The 18,245-nt window shown below is 39.0% G+C and overlaps 1 protein-coding gene across 1 annotated transcript in view; it reads right to left on the bottom strand.

Moving 5' to 3' along the window:
- The window catches only part of LOC115423903 (RNA binding protein fox-1 homolog 3-like), a 716,495-nt gene that overhangs the window by 110,228 nt on the left and 588,022 nt on the right, over window positions 1-18,245 (bottom strand). The gene's annotated exons all lie outside the window — the stretch shown is intronic.

The following is an 18,245-nucleotide window of genomic DNA, read 5'->3' as shown; positions in this document are numbered from 1 at the left end:
GAGCCGACAGGGGGTTGGGTAGGTTAGGGTGGGGGTATGGTGGTAACATTGAGGGGTGGTAGTGGTAGTGGTGGTGGTGGTGGTGGGGGTGGTGGTGGAGGGGAGGGGGTTACTGATGAAGTCCCCGGTGGATTCATACATCAAACGGGGCCGGCTGAATAACAGAGGGGATGTGAATGACATTAGAACAGCTGATCCTGGGCATTAGCTCCTCGTGGGACACTGCATGCTGCCTTTTAATTGCAGCCCCCCCACCCCGCAAACACACACATAAACACACGCCCCCCCCCCCTCCCGGTGGCCGACGCTGCCTCCCTCCCCTGCGTCTGCGTGTGTGTGCGCATACTCAAGGACATGTACTGTACAGCATGTATAGAAGATACTGTATATATGCACGAAGCAAAAGGGAAAAGAAAGTGTGTTGAAACAGAACCGGGCCTGCGCGCGACATCCTCCTTCAGCTCTACTCGGCTGTAAATGTCCATCCTGCGGAGCGTGTTAAACTGTACTAGCTAAAGCAACTCGCGGCCACCTTTTAATGTATTTTTTCATTAATTCTGTTTGATATTTCTTTGAAAGAGGATGCAAAAAGAGACTCGACAACGTGACTTTGTTCCATCAGTGGGCTCTTTAGTACGACTAAAATCACATGGTTTTATCAAATCTAGACAATTTGGAAGTGAGACATTTATCGTAAAAGTGGAAATGTTAACAGAAACGACATCTGAAATCCCAACTATAACTGTTTGGTTGTCGAGGTCGTCTTTTTCAACTGTTTGTGCATGCATTATGAAGGAAATTAATCATATTTTTCTTATTTTCTTTCCATGAGCTGCAACCAACGCTCAGATTGTCAATTAATTGTTTCATTATTTTCTTAGTGAATCGATTGATTGTTTGGGCTGTAAAATGCCAGATAACAGTGAACATGCCTCCAAAACTAAAAATGTCAATAATCCAAATATATTCAGTGTTTAGAGTCACAGAAGAGGAATTAATTGACATTTAAGAGGCTCGAAACATAGAATTTGAGCTTTTTTACACTCAAAATATAGATGTCGAATAATTCTCTAGTCGACAGTCAGTTGCCATTAATTGCAATTTAACTTTTTTTTTTTTTTTTTTTAACAAATTGTAGCTTTAAATTCCATATTAACAGTATTTATTCATGGTCGATGCAAATAAAGGGTTACCAGTCGACGTTCTTTTATCATTTCAGTGATGGACAAGCTTATGTGCAACCAATCAGATGATGCTGTGGGCGGGGCATATTCTTCAACCACATATATTGTATGTAACTTACTTGATATGGATATTGATCTGTTGGTATTTACAAATTTTGACACATTAAAAGATTAAAAAAGCACATTGGTACCAACAATCATAAAAATGATCTCTAACACAAATGACTGTTTCCTGCACGTCTCATTGGACAAAAATACAACAGCACACACTTTTTACACTTTTCATTGTTACTTAAAATACTCCATGTTTCAATGATTACACATCTCTCAGTTGTTGCCTATTGTTCATTTTTGCTTTGAATTTAAGCACACTTTGGGCATTTTCCCAGCTGGATGAATAACAGAGCCAATCAGATTTGAAGGCAAGATTAAAAATGGGGTAAACACGGAAACATGGCGACAGAAAATTGGACACAAAAATGGATTAAACCTGAGCAGATATAAGGTTATTTTGCAGGCTGTGATCTGTGTTTATGTAGTTTTTTTTTACGCCTCAGGAAAAAGAGTCGGACCAAACTATCAACTTGGGTTTAGTCAAGTTTATGTGACCCTCTGTAGAGCTCACATAGCCTAAATAAAACAACCCTAAAATGAGCGTATTTCTTTTGACTAACCACCTCCTAAATGCCAGACGGGACATGTGCATCAGTCACAGTCAGTAAACGGCCGACATGAAGCACCAGCGGCCGTTGGGTCTGATTATCAGGGGAGCATTTGGAGCGTTTGTTTCCTGTCTTTGTGCAGGTGCATCGTCTTTGTGAGTTCAGTACTTTTGGTGCTGACAGTAATAAGAGAGTCTTGCTGTGGGAGACACAATATGACCATAGAGGAGAATTAACTCACTCTGGGACTTCCCCCTCTGCAGATTAAATAATTCCCAGCAGGCAGCGGGGGGAGCGGCTGACCTGTAATTACACATCCAAACTTGTATCTCACCAAGTGCACGAAAAGAAAAACCCTGACTAATAAAACACCAGTAAGTCAAATAAGCGCTCACCTCCGCTGGCAGCCATCTTTACTGCCCGTATACAGTCTCATTCTGGATAATTGGCTCCAGTGTTTGATGCAAAGATCAGTCACCAGCAGCATCTGAACGGTTTGGTGTTGCCTGCTAAAGATGGGAATCTATCGCGCCTGTCTCCCGCTCTTTTACTCTCTCTTTTTTCCACCCTCTGTCTGTCTGTCTGTCTTTCTCAGCCAGTTAATAATTCAAATGAGCACTGGCAGATCACTCCCTTCAAAGGGAGATGCTGGAATGTTCTCAACGGTGCCTTTTTCTTTTTGTCATGTGAAATCAAAGCCCTCAAACGCGGTAGAGATATATCCTCAGTTAACTCCTCGCACTGCTGTTCTACCAATTAAAGAAAGATCAACAACTGCTGCGACTGGCTGAGACGCGATCACCCGAAATGAAAAAAAAAAAAAAAATTAAAAGTGATCTTAATTACTATCATTCTTGTCGTTTTTTGTTGCTGTCGCCCTTTGTCTTCTTCTGTTTCTTCCTTGCGGCGCAATCACCACATCAGTGTGGCAGCCCTGTAATAATCAGCATAATCATTATTACCACAATCACCATCATCATCACTGTCACTGTCATGTCTGTCTTTTGAGCCCTGCTGGTCTGATCTGCTCTGGATTAACCCTCCAAGGCAGGACTTCAATGAGTGCCACTTCATTCAAGGAGTTGCAGGAGTTAAAATGCAGTTTTTTGGTACTCCAATCGGTGGAGCATCTATTATTTTAACGTGTCCTTTAAAAAAAACCAAAAAAAAGGGTTGAAAGCAGCAGTTCTAGCAGTAAAAAGCCATCACATGCAGAGGGAGCTCAGTCAGCAATAATCAAAGCCAATACAAGCGGCGACTAATAGGGCCCAAACGATTGGCGGCACATTCCTGTTCTCCGCTGTTTATCGTATGACCGCTGATCAATATTGGTGCACTCGCACTAATCATCATAAGCGATGACTGTTTATTTCCCTTAACTCCCATCACTCTGATGGAAGAGGGACCATCCACATCACAGGTGATTCGTAACTAAGTGCATCCACTCAACTACCAATGTCAGGTTTTCACACTTTTTCTGTGTTATGTCTCAAAAAAGGATGACACTGGTCTACCTTTTTTTTTTTTTGCCTCAGAGATTAAATGTGTTAATATTACATACCTTTATGAGATGAAATGGGAAACAAATGACCAAAGTGCTGATTATCTGATGTTTTCAATGTATATGATAAAGTGTTATTACACATATATGTTGGTTTATGTCCATTTATCCATTAGATTTATAAATGTTCCACTATTAAGAACTTGTAAAGTGAATATACTGTAATGTACAGACAGTATTTTGCTCTGAGACAAACATTCCTTTGGACTTTACCACGTTGCACATTTTAGAGTTTCACTTGAACTCTGTATAAACTATTTATGTTTCAGTATTCTTTTATCTCACTAGGTTTTTAGGCATTGTGTGTTTCTGTGCTGTGCTTGTTTGTTTTATGAGCGATGGCTAAAATGATTTTCTGTCACAACAGACAATAAAGCTTTTCTGATTCTAAAATACATTCTAACATTAATTCTCACAATTTCATATTTTGACCCAAGACTGTATCTTGGAAACTACAGCCAACCAACATTTGGACTGAATTTTTCTTTATTAGTGACTCAAACTTAGTAAACTTTCATCATTTTTAATCTGAAGGCAGTGTGGACCAGTGTCTTTTTTCACACTTTACATTTATTGAAATTTCTTTACTTACTTTGCAGATTCAGGTTCTCAATAGCAAAGCTAAATATAAATATTCTGCAATATTAGTCTCCACTTTTACTTTTGGTACTTTTGCACTTCTAAAGGTATGAATGTTGGCTAACGACAATGTTTACATGGTGATATTGATTTCACCCATGTAAAAGACTTGAGTACTTCCACTTCAATACTCAAGGCCAGTCCATTACTTTTTTTATGTCTACTCACTGACATTTTTGTTCTCATTGTGCTGGGTTTTATCCAATAGGTAGAACTTCTGTGTAGTATTTACAGGCAGCAAATAAACATGGAAAAACAAATGCTTTATAACACAACGAAGCCATAGTAAATCATGTTTACTTGATCACAGCATTTATCAACAAATGATATTCCTACGAAATCCATTTATATCATATAGTGTGTGTTTTACTATGTTGTCAGTGACACTTCCATGAATAAACCCTTAGACTGCTTTGATTTACATTATTGAGTGCATTAATACATGTTTTATACTGATACTGAATACACATTTGCACAAAATTTAGTGTGTTACACTTGTATAAATATTAAAATATAGATCGAATGCAGATTAGACATACAGAAATATAGTTTCCATCACTAAACATATCATTAAACATAAGTAGAAACATCAGAGCAGGAATACAAGTTCACAATACAAAATCTTACTTAAATGAAGTGCATTAGTATGTATGAATAGGGAAATGTGTATCCTTTTAAAATATTATATATTATTCTGTTTTCATCACCAACAAACACATGTAAGAGTGTGTTCATGTTTTAGTTCTTTGATGTGAAGCCAATCCCAGCCCTAAAACATACTGTATGGTTTAGATAAAAGAAAAAAAAAAAAAAAAAATTAGTAATGTTAAAAGTACTACATTTCCCTCTAGAGTAGGAGTATAAACATATCAGTAAAAGTGGGTCGTATTAGTACTTAAGTGAGTAAAACTACTTAGTTACATTCCGCCAGGGAAAATGCAGAGTAAAGATGTTCGAGTGTAAATGGACTCTACACTTTGCAATGGACACAGCTCCCCCATCAGGACGCTGAGGACCACCAGCACAACAAAAACATGCACCGCAGGAGATTATGCAACATTATGCACCGCTGCGAACTTTGTAAATATGTATGAAAGTAAATATGGAACTTGCACTCTGTCATATTCTCCATTAGTCTCAGTGTGAAGTATAATTAGTCCATCTGAGGCGCCGATGTGATCAGTGGAGTTTTGTGGAGCAGGGATCGGAGCGGTTCATCGATGCCCCACCACCGCTGTCGCCACGACCGCCACAACCCTCCACCCTCGCTGGACACACCACCGAACCCTCTGGAGACGAGCAAAACAAAGCAGCAGTGTGTGGTGCTGCTGGATTTTGTTAAGAAGCAGCGAGGCCTTTGGAGGGGCACCCTTGAAGTGCCCCTCTGACAGGCGTCCTCATTATCTGGCATCTCCAGAGTGCCAGCCAACCCCGCTGTAGAAGAGGGGGCACGAGGACGCCTCGATCAGCCCGCCCCGGGGGGACCCTGAAAGGGGAGGGTTGTGCTCCCGCTAAAGGTCCGCTGATTATATCTCAGGCCCAGAGCTTCAGGGATCCCCACTAATTAAAGGTTGTGTCATATCTGTTAGAGATAACAAACCTATGAAGCTTTTAAAAGTCAGAATCAGGGAGTGTATTTTACTGACTCCCCCCCTCCTCCTCCCCCTCCGCCAACTCTGTCGGCTCATTCCGGCATCGTGTCAGGTTGGAGCTCGGTCTGTACTCAAGGCTGACCGGTGTTAGGGAGGAGAAAGGGTTCCAGTTTAACTCGCCCTCACCCGTCTCAGCGTGCCAGCGGTGTTGTGGAAGCATCAGGGATCTTTTGTCTGGAGGCATAATTAAAGCTCTCGTTCATTATTTCTTCACTTTGAGCGCAGATCTGAGTAATTAGGAGGCAGTGCCACAGGGGGGGTTTGGAGCTTTCATGGAAGCACATACACACATACGCTGAAAACACAATTGCGCATGTCTGCACTATGAAAATCCAGAAGAAAGTGCACAACACACTCACGGGTAAAAAAAAAGAAAAAAAAAAGTACTTGTTCAATCTAAGCACCAAATGAGCAGCATTCATCTCCCACCTATCTTTGGTTGCCAATATCTGGCACCGTGTGAAGAATGCTTTTTCTCCCCTCAAAGCTGTCATGTACTAATGCATTGATTAAAAATTTGATTAAATGGACAGTTAACGGAGGAACTGCAAGAGTGATCTGCGATCCATGCCTCCGTTGGACTCCGGTATAGGATGTGGGGCACGGGCTTTTTGCTGCGTTTGGAGCTGGGGCACTTCTCGCTTCTCTAATGGATTTTGAAACAGAGCTTGGCTTTTATACGGTGTCATTCATCCTCATATGTTTTCGCCTGCCGCGTCTCACAATCACTACTTCTTTATGGCAAACTAATGCACCCGGTGCTAAGATCAGCAGGTTGGCTCTGGCCATCGCTCACTGAGCTCCGGCCAGATATTAGGACGTTTCAAAAGCTTCCAATCAGGGGAGGCCGAGCAGAAGCTGAAGGGTACTGACTCTGCCTCCCACACTGTCATATATCAAGGCCTTTACACGACACCTGCTACACCAAAACACATACACACTGCTGCTTCGACAAGAAACCAACAGATGAGTGTTGATGGCACTTTACGCTAGTGGACACTCAGCACCAACACAATGAGCGTTATAGGCCTTCAACCGCTTAAATTTATGACTTTTAAGACCATTAAGAATGCATTTCAAGACTTTTATTGTGTTCATACAAGAAAAAAAAAAAACTACAGAGGATGTGAAGGAAAACTGGACCACTTGCTTATTCAAAGGTAGGGTTTATTTGTGATGACAAAGAGCTGAAGTCAGGTGTTCTGTGATGGTTTGAGTGCAAGATAAGCAGGATAGGTCTGACTAGTTAACGAGTTAGAAATGTTAGAACTAATGTATCTACATTTTAGGGATTCAATCACAGTATTTAACAAATATGTTAAAGCTGCAAGAGTCAAAATCAGTGGGAAAACACAGACATACACTTCTTTTTGCAGCTTTCTCAGTCCAAATTAAAACACTACATAAAAATATAGATCAACCTGATGCAGTTTAATATTGAGACACAGAGAAAATCCAGGTCTCATCTGATGGTATCTGAACAGTGATTGGTAATTACAGATGTCAATCACATATTTAAAATCCCAACAACTGCTGTGATTGGACAAAATCTGGGCATTGCAGGGTGGACTGTCTTGAGCTGTAAAGTCCTTTTGATCCACTTGCATCACAACACGCTGACAGGTAGAAGAATTACCAAGTACTGAAATGGAAAAGTCCTAAAAACATAAGTCTTAGAAGGAAAAGACTGTTGAATTTCCAGGTGGGATACATGTACATTTAAGTACAGATCCTAAAAACTTTAAAGAGCTTTTATCTCTAAAAGGGAAAATAATGATAGCTGGTAAAGTATAGGTCAGTGGATGGTTTCAGTCTTGGTATTTATTAAATCTAACAGGAGATATCAGACATATACTGTTGTAAGACGTTACCGTATTACCGCCATCTTACTGGGTGTAAGTCTGAAGTTATCCATTAAATTCCGTCATTCATTTTAACAGATCCTCCTTCTATTTGTCAGTCAGTCTTATAATCATCCAATTAATGAAGAATCAGTCAGCTGGTGTATTTCGGTCTTGGTGGCGGCGACTTTTTAACAGTGATTTCCAAACTCTACTTTACATCTATGCTTGTACAAAGCTCACTCGCAGTGTTAGGGTCATTCATTTTTGTCTTTTCCACACATTCATGCTTTGTTAAAATTAAAAGCTTGAAAAACACAATCATTTTTAAGGTTGGAATATGATCACAACGGGTTTAGTTTGTCCACTCTGAGTTGCTGTAGAAACATGGCGGGCTCCGTGGTAGAAGACCTGCTAATGTAATGAAAACCTCCATACTATCTGCTGCAAAAGATTTCCATAAATCTACATGCTGGATCTTTACATGTTTTACACTTGCATTTATTTTGTGATTTAATAACACAAGGCCATCACATGCATCATGTTACTCCCCAACACTGAAGACATGTAGAGGTTTTATTAAAGCAGGGTGGGAGATAACAGACGGGGGGGGGGGGGGGGGGGGGGGACGACGACTCACACCCCCCCCCCCCACCCCTAGGCCACGACGAGCTATGATGTAGACGGAGCTGACAGGGTGGAGGGACGGCCAAGCATGGAAATCACATCAGATCAATGATGAAAAATTTAGTGGCGGTAAGAGTTGCTCTTGGGAAACGCTGGTCACATGATGCATGTAAGCGTGTGACTATGGGATGTACATACAGGCAGCGGTTAATGTGTACGGCCACGAAGACGCATCCATCCATTTTATCGTCCGGGGTTGAAGGGATTGTTTACAAATGAGCTTGTAGCAGGTGGAAAATGAATCCAGGGCGGGTTAAAAGACTTGCATGAGCATAGACAGTCACATACTTTTATTAGTTTTTACATTACACTGAGATTTACTATTTATCTGTAATGGCTGTGTTTGACATCCTCCATTTGATGAGAAAAATCGTGTGAAAAGTGACAGGAGGCTCTTGTGAACATATCCTGTTGGAATGAAATCCAGAGAGGCCCTTCCTACGCATCAAAAGTGTGTAATCTGTGCAGTGCTTATGGCTTTTCTTATGGTTTGTTTTTTAAACTTTTTTACACTTTTATTTTGTCTTTCATCAACTTGAGCCTAACAAAAATAAATATTCAGTAATTGTCATGATTTTAACCTTTTAAATGGCATGTTTGTATATTTGTAATGTAAACAAACCATATTTTTCTGATGCAAAAACACAAAAAAACAATATACTACATAAAAATGGGATTACCTTTTTTTTTTATTCTTGCAGCCTGGCATATGTCAGTGACTAACAGTAACATTGATTAATATGCATTATTATTTTTTGTGCTAGGTCAAATGTTAAATGCTAAAATGTGTTAATGCACATTTTTTACTCACTTCCGAGAAGTAATTTTCCACTGTTTACAATGTAGTGCTTTTAATGCCAGAGTCAGAATTTAAAAAATCATGCAAAAATTAAGAACGGGATTCTGACCTTAAACAAATTGTGAAAAAATATTATGACTTTTTATAACATCAAGTGCAAAGTGTACATAATATAGTCATCCGGATACCAGAATGTTCACATACACAAGTGACAAATTAAAGTAAAGCACTGAATTCCAGGATGACAAACCCCATCTCTATATGGGTTTCTGATAAAAAAAAAAAAAAAACTTTTAAGGCTGTTATGGATGTAATCTAAAGCCTATTTCATGTCCATATTGGCAAAAAATAAAGAAGAAAAATCATAGTGAAAGACTGTATCATATAGATACTCAATGATAATATGTGAAGTTTGATTGAGTTTCATCTCAGTCTTAAATGTGCTGATCTGGAGCCAGATCTCATTGAACTCGCTCTAACCTACAGTAGAGATCATTTTAACTTGTTGTGTTTAATGAGAGCTGGTGTCATACTAGCTGGGTGTCCTCTAATAAACACTGACCAGGCTGCACAGCTCATGTTAATGGTTATTGGTTCCATGTTGGCTTCATTTGGTAGTTTTGTTATAGCGTGATCAATACAAATTTTTCCCCAAACACATTTAAAAGAGACATTAAGAAAACTCTGTGACAAAGGCTTAATAGCAGAACGTGTCGGAGTTTGTTTATCGAGTTTAATATGAATATGCCATGATAATAAAGGCATTTTAATTGTTTAATTAAGCAGAGAGTGCCTTGGAGTTTTATTGGCTTTTTATGTCTATGTGTATCTCTTCCAAAGAACACCTCACTTTGGAAATGTTCCTTCCTAAGTCATTTTACATTACACAGCAAGACTGAAGTTGGTGCAACTTTATGAAAGTAATCTTCATAATCGAGTCAAATTTTGAGACTCAGATTATTGGATTTTAGTTTTTTTTTTTTTTTTTTTTTTTTTTTAAGAGAGCTAAATGACCTGCAGACACCCTGCATAGGACACAAGGGCTCATTGAATGATGTGATAGGTATGAAAATTGTGTGAATCATTTGCTACGGCCACAGAAATCTGATCTTAACTCACCTGAGATCAGATCTAGAGGAATAAGCTTTAATTTGTCACTCATATTTCCACGTCTATCTACATCTATATTTACTTTCTCCTTTTACTCCCTACATTTTAACACAAACGTCTATATTTTCTACTCCTTACATACTTTCAAGATTTCAACCTACATACGAGTGCAAATAACACATCACAGACAAGCAACATAGAGGATGTAACAAGATGAAAAAGACATAGCATAGCGAGAAACATAGCAAAATGGTTCAGAAACAGGAGCAAGAAATAAAGGACTATTTTTTGCTTTTATTCTTTGGGTACATTTTAAAGCTTTCACCTGACTAAAGAAGATGTTCAATCAGTGCTGCTTTTGTTACTACTTTTTTTAAGTGTCTGTTCTTCTGCTGGAGTAAAGAATGTGTGACTTTCACCATCTCTGCCCATCTGTACTTGCAGAATCACTGACTATAGCTGGATTATTTTGTGAAAAAAAATCACACTATAATTATTGGGGGTAATTCTACTTGCTTAGTTATCAATGAATGCGCAAATATCACTCATTTTGATGCAAATATACAACTTGAATTTCAAGTATAAGTTTGTGTAACTCCAATCCTTGGTGATCTTAGTGAAAATGGGACTATCAACGCCAAAGCTGAAGGACATCTTTCAGTTTCAGTAGATAAATCACTGCAAAAACTGCCCTAAAAAACATTTCTCTTACATTTATTTTCAACTCAAACATGAATAGTTACAACCTACTGTAACTAAATCCAAAACATCGCCATACAACACAACTTTTAGCTCCGTTTATGACATGGATTTAGAGTGGCATCGTTACAATAATCTTATGTAACACCACATAGTTGCAATTACATTTTTGGTTCAAGCCATATACTAATGATGTAGAGTTGGACCACTGTGTACAGTCTTCTCCATCACATCCCATAGATTCTCAGTGGGGTTCAGGTCTGGACTCTGTGGTGTCCAGTCCATGTCTGACAGCTGCCCTGATGGGCCCATCCCTGTGGAACAGGGTCAGTCTGGACTTATCAGACCATAGTTCCATTTCCACAGTCCAGTCTTGATGCTCTTGACAAACTGATGATTGTTTAAGAAATAAGAAGCTACAGTCACAGAAAAAAAATATTACACCATCAAAAGTCAACAGAAACAATGGTTATGCAATCAAGTACCAACTTCTGTGTGTATCATGTGACTAAAATGGACAGAAAAGAAAATATGGAATGCATAAAAGCACTGTTTTTGGCAGTAAAATGCCATAGTTATTGATGTAAGAATTTAAGTGATTTTTTTTAAATTATCAAGCAAACCATGGAAAATGGCTAGATATCAGCTCTTAAATTAAACTTTTATGAGCTATTTTTGTTGTTATTGTTATATTTGTCCAAACAAATGTACCTTTCGTTGTACCAGGCATTAAAATGAACAAGAAATTGAAGAAAACAAGGGTGGTCTAATAATTTTTTCTATGACTGTACTTACTGCATCAGTTACTGAAACACATTAATCACTGCAGTAATGACCCTATGGAAGGATCTTAGTTAAATCCAAAATGCAACAATAACTACAGACAAAACCCCAAAGTTTAAGAACACACACACACACACACACACACACACACACACACACACACACACACACTTGTACAACCAAGCAGAGCTGTAATCATGCCATTGCTAAGTTTAGTATCAATCAATAAGTCAGGCCACTGTTCTCAAATCCAATCCTCAGGGTTCAGAGTACTACTGCTTTCCTCTCCTGCCACCAAGTTCATTGTGTTCACCTGTTGTCCCAGGCCCAAATCAGCCCCTGATTCGACTGCTATACTGGATATAACCTGGGAGAGGTGAAACCCTGCGGCGTTCTGCACCCTAACAACTGAAAACAGAGACCTTCAAGTGCATTTCATGTGTTCTTTGTAACTAAAATAGCCCACAATTCAAATCCCTCCACCGCAATCAATCTAGAAATCTAGCATCGCTGCGCATTTCAGATTTCATTGATGTTCTGTAAGAAAAAAAAAAGAAGCAACCTTAACCATAATGGCTGCAGCCCAAAGCGAAGTCAATTACATAGATTGGTGTGGTGACATAAAGTGTATTCCATTTGGGAGCAGATTGGTCATGCCCAGTAATGTTCCCCTTCCAGCAGACGTGCCTTTGACCATTACTCTAAACAGGCAGTCGGGGAACCAGAGACCTATTTCCCCACAACTGTGAATGCTGGTGTGACTCCCAGAGAGGTCAGGGGTTCACACTGCAGCTACCACCTTCTCATATTTAGCAGCGGCAGGTGAGAAATGGTACATCAATACTGCCAGACGCAAAGGGCCACAGCGGCTTCCAGCACAAACACATTGGAAACTGAGCCAGGCAGGAGGGAGGGAGGGAGGGAGGTGCCGCGGAATGTGTGAAAACATATACACGGCTGTGTTAAGTACTTATAATGACACCTCGCACCGCGATTATGTAAATTAAAGGTATATGTCAGAGGATTGTTGAATTCATTGTAATGTATAGAGAGGCTCTGCAGAAGCTCTTATAGGGACGCCCACATACTCTAGATCAGGGGGTGTCAGATTAACCTGTAAATAATGACTTTTCTCTGTGATTTCTAGGGAAAAAAAAGTAAAATTATATTATGACAATGTTTACATATACAAACTAGCCTTTAAAAAATTTGAATAACATGAACAACCTGAAATTTCTTAAGAAAAATAAGAGCAATTTCAACAATATTCTGCCCCAGGTTATCATTTACACATGTACATTATAACTTAAAGATCACAGTGGATCTAAAAATACACAAAACATTTAGTAACAGGCAGAATATTGTTAAAATTGCACTTATTTTTCCAAAAATATTTCAGGTTGTACATGGCATAGTTTCATGTAATTTGACTTGTTTTACACTAAAAACAAAGAGAAACATTTAGAGAAAAATGTTATTATTTGTAGGTTATTATGATCATATTTTGCTGGTCTGACCCACTTGAGATCATACTGGTCTGTATGTGCCCCCTGAACTAAAATGAGTTTGACACCTGTGATTGTTAATATTTTCAGTGTCATTTTTTCACTTCACAAATTCATCCCACGGGCCTTTTGGTGGGCTGGATTTGGCCCACAGGCCATATGTTTGACACCCCTGCTCTAGACAAAAAGGACTGCAGGACTGTTCAGTGGTTTGATTAATTTAATTTTCTTCCTCTTCCTCCACTCTGAGAGAAATCAGCTAAGAGATTTCTCTTTTTTTTCTGCACTACTACAGAACGGGAAGACTAAAATGATCAAGTCGATGCTGAAATAAATTAAAGACCTTGGAATAAAGATAAATTTTAGCAAACCATTATTCCTATAAATTGTTTCTCTCATCTATGAAATATTTAAATTATCATTTTCAACTGTTTTCATTTGACAAATGATAACAAATTCTAATGATACAAAAGCACATTGTTCATCTTCTTGTGATCAGTCAATACTAAAATCACTAAAATTAATAACACATTTACTGTTTAGACCGAGATAAAAGTATTTAAATGTGAAAAGCCAAAAAAGATGGTAGAACAGGATATGGAATTACCTTGAAGAAACAGAAACATTAACAGCTTTTAGGTGCCTGTGGCAGCTTCTTGTAAATAAATAACAGACCTAAAAAGCATGGCTGTATCCCCGTGGTGTAGCAAATGTGTTGAGTGCTTCTTCTCCCTCATAAAACCATTAAAAAGCGGATTTTTTCAGCGCTGTAATTGTACGGATGTTTACATCCATGTTTATGAGCTGTCTTCTTCACTGCTTTTGTTGACACACTCGGTCGATCTATTGGCCAGTACTGATGTTTGGCCGATAGATTCATCTTTTTTGACTTCCATCGGCCTGATCTGCAAATAAGATGACATTCATCAATGTTTATTGTTTGTTTCAGCAGTGTTAAGTCCAGTTCAATATGTTCGCCAGTAGCTGATAAAAGTGTTTTTCCTGAAGAACCTGCCTTGTGAGTTGAAATGTGTGTGTCTCAGGATAAATAAGTGTCATAGTTCATTTGTTGCTGCAGTGATGGATAGACTTCTAGAGCTATCTGACAAAAATTCCATAATTACCTTTCAGGATACAATGCTTTTACCCCCTTCTTTCTTCCAGGCTGCAGAAAATCTACCCTATAATGGAAGGCTTTGGACACTCCTATGTGATTTCATGTAGAATGGTTAAATGTGTAATGACTTGATCATTGTTAAGAGTCTATCAGATGTAACTCTACTGCTCTAGTCTGTAGTTTTGACTTTTTGAGTCTTTTATTCTTCATAGTTAGTCTTTTAATTTGGACAGAGCACACAAGCTGCAGAAAGACAGTGTGGATTTTCTAAATTTGGTGTTTTTCTTACTTCTGATTTCAGCTCCTGCAGCTTTAAGGCCATTTCATGGATTTAGACTTGAACCTGCTAATGGTGACTGCTGCAGTTGACAAGAAAACCGCACAAAAAAGAGTAAACAGAAACAAAAAGAAGTATCAGCATCTGCTATCAGCCAAACTGGTATTTTAAACAATGCATTAGCATATTTTTTGGGTTGAGCACATTCATTTTAGAAAAAAAAAAAAAAAAAAAAAAAAAAGATCTGAACTCGAACCACTCTGATTACATTTACACAAAAAAAGACCAAACTAGATATTTCTAGGACATGGAAATGTTGCAGTTTTTTGTGTGACTTGTGACAGTGAGGATCATCAGAACAAACAGGTGATAAATGGAAGGAAAATAAACATAAGGTGTTGCTCTAAACTGACCTGTACATTGGTGTTTAGATGATGGAGGTGCAGAACCAGAATCTGCCATAGGTTCAGATGTGGAGACTGTGAAGGCCAGAGCAGGCGACTCACACCATTTCCTTCACACCACTGAGCGAGTCCTTGTTTTTTCCTTTAATTTGTCGCCCATCTGTTTTGTTTTAGAGGCGATTTTAATATTTTATAGATAGTTTAAGGGCTCATCAAGGTCTTGCCCTGAGCTTAACTCCAATCTTTTCTCAGCCTTTTTAAAAACAGGACCATGAAAGTCCAGCTCTTTTCTCTCTGGGATAAATCAGTGCCTTCCAAAAACTGTCCTTAAAAGGCAGTTTTTTTTCAAAACTGCTGAATATTTTAGGTGGTGCGTACATATATATTTATTTTCTTCTTTTCTTTTTTTTTTTTGTGGCAATGCCTGTTTGGTAAGCGCTTGTGTTTTAAATAGAGCCTCTAAATATAAAGTTTGTGTGGGTGTGTCCCAGCGCCGATGTGTTTCCCTCAGTGTTTTGTGGTTGTGTATGTGCTGTCGCCGACTGCCTGTACACCTGTGTTTTTTGTGTGTAGACATCTTCTAGGCTATAAACCCCCCCGTGTAGCACAAACTGCCCGGAGCGTCTGCTGTTGTTACCTAAGATCCAACCGTGCCCTCTGACCACATCCACCTGCAGCGGCACACGACACTACCGCCATCGCCGCTGCCACCTCCTGCATTCCCCTCCATTCCTTGCTTCACCATCAAAACGTAGCTATGGGGACTCTCCCACTGATACAGATTTTCCACGGACATCTGCCCTGGAACGATGGCAGCTGAAGAGAAAGGGTTTATGAAATTCCGCCCAAAGGTGGTGGAAGAAATGTGAGTGTAATATCTCTGAGCGGGAGTCATGAATGTAATATCACAGCGAACCAGAATGCTGCGATCCTTGCTCAATATTTTAAAGATGTCTGGTTTTAATGCCGCCCTGTTGAGGGCATAATATCAATGGGTGCAATGGAAAACGTTAAAGTGTCAAACTCTGCAAGGCGCATATCAGGGAAAAAGAAAATTACAAACATACATAAATATATAAATATATATATATCCACGTGAAGGTGTCATATAGGTAAATGTTGGAGCACAGCACCCTCGGCAAGAGGGATTGTCTTTCCTGGTCATGCGTGTCCGTTGTGATCAGTCATGCTCATGTTGCTGTATTACTTCCTGTGACGCTCGCTCGCTCTTTCCCTAATGCTTCTTTTTCTCTAGTCTCTAAATGCTATCTGTCAGTAGGTGTTGCAGGACTGATAGAGGCTCGTCTGTTGCCTTTCTCATTACAGCGGGGGGAGACAAAACCCGGCGAGTGCGGTAACCTTTCATGGAGACAGAGGGAGGGAGGCATCCACACAGAGCCAGCACCTCCGTCTACTTGACATAACCCTATTACTGCTTCCTTAATTTGTCCCGCCGTGACAACTCGCAGCCAAAGAAACGGTTAAAAGAATGAGTGAACAAAAGCTGCATTACATTATGGGGGGGGGTTGTTGGGAGGGTAGAAGACAATGAGGAGGCAGAGCTGATGCATCAGCCATATTGGATCATCCCTAAAACGCCACACATTATCCGGAGGTGGACCGCGATTTACTGCACTTAACTGATCGCTCTCTGTCTACACTCTGACGACTTTTATTTTGCAATGGTGTTGTTCATTAGCTCACTTTTCAGGCTTTAAACCCGATCAACTTCCTGCTAATCAAAAGAGTTTGATAACATTTCACATAAGCTCACAATCAAATGTTTTATTCCATATTTAACTCATAAAGACCCAAACAAACACCAACGACCAAAAGCATCTGCTGATGTGAAATGTTTAATACCTGTTGATCCACTAATCCTATCAATACATGTAAATAATCGGTGTAAAATGCGGTTTGTCATCTTTTTATGGTCATCAGATATGACCCATTTGGACGTTCAAAGTCTCCCTAGTGAACGTAGAAACACCATCTTCTTCTACAACATGAAACCCATGGAGTTGAGTCAATGAGTGGATGGAGACACTTTTTTTAATGTATATTTTGCTTTAAAAGTCACATTTTCTTCAGTTTCCTCTGTTTTGATCTTATAACCTTTGAATTTACTTTGAACTTTTATGAACATATGCATGATCAGTAAATTAAATATAAGTAAATAACTGATTTTTCACTAAAAACACTAAAAAAAAAAAAGCAGAGGATAATGTTATAATAAATGGTGATAAATCTTTTTGTAGTGAACGTGGAAACACCATCATCTTCTACAACACTGATTCACCAGTAAAGCCCATGGAGTTTGATCAATGACAGTGGTTGAAGATGCTTGTTTTTATGTTCATATATGATATAGTTTGCTTTAAAAGTCACCTTTTTTCGAGTTTCTCTGGTTTGATCTTGTAACCTTTAATTTACCGTCAACTTTTATGAACATCTACATGATCAGAGAATTAAATATAAGAAAATGCCTGATTTACACTTAAAATTGCAAAGTGCGGAAGATAATATAATAAATGGTGAGAAATCTCTTAAAAAAAAGATTAGATTTAGAAAAAAAATATTGGCAAAAATAGTTCTGGGTTTTAAGGCTCAACTTTTGTTAAATTTCATAATGTTGCTTCCTCATTTAAAATGTACAAACGGCACGGTTCTAAAGAAACCCTTGGTGCTCCTTTGTTTCCGAAACCTGTTTGTACAAAACATGATCAAAGCTTCACGCAGACAGTGTGCACCTCAACATGAAAATGACAACGCCTCAGAAATAACTAAATGACTGGCAAAATGAGTAACAGCTTCAAAATGGCTGATAATAAGAGCCGCTGAAGTACGAGCTCAGTGAAAGTGCCAGACACTCAGACAAATGTGACACTAAATCCCGCATTTGGCACATCCTAAGTAAACAAAAGTGTTGATAAAAGGAAGCCAAGGCAATCTGCTTTTGTGTGCAAAATGTACAAAAAAAAAAAAAAAAGTCTTTACATTTCTGTTTCAGCTCAGGCACCTCAGCAGGAGACACAGCGCTCTGTAATCACAGACAACTGGTTTCAACTAATAAACTGTGACGTCTCGAATACGAGTCAAGCGTAAGAGGCTGAATCGCACACTGATCTTACAAAAGACCGATTCAACCTCAATCCAGCTCATGCCTTTTTATTCAATACCTTTATGTCTCAGCGTTGGGAGAATAACATCTACCCATACGCTGCACACACTCTGTTTTATATTCATTTACACTCCTGCTTCGACGCATTCCAGGTGAAACTTATCAACTTTGCTTCATATATTCCTTTTGTTTCATCACTTATTT

Source organism: Sphaeramia orbicularis, chromosome 8 (assembly GCF_902148855.1).
Source record: "Sphaeramia orbicularis chromosome 8, fSphaOr1.1, whole genome shotgun sequence".
NCBI classification, from domain to species: Eukaryota; Metazoa; Chordata; class Actinopteri; order Kurtiformes; family Apogonidae; genus Sphaeramia; species Sphaeramia orbicularis.
Note: the sequence above shows the minus strand (reverse complement) of the source record. Positions and strands in the feature narration are given on the sequence as shown.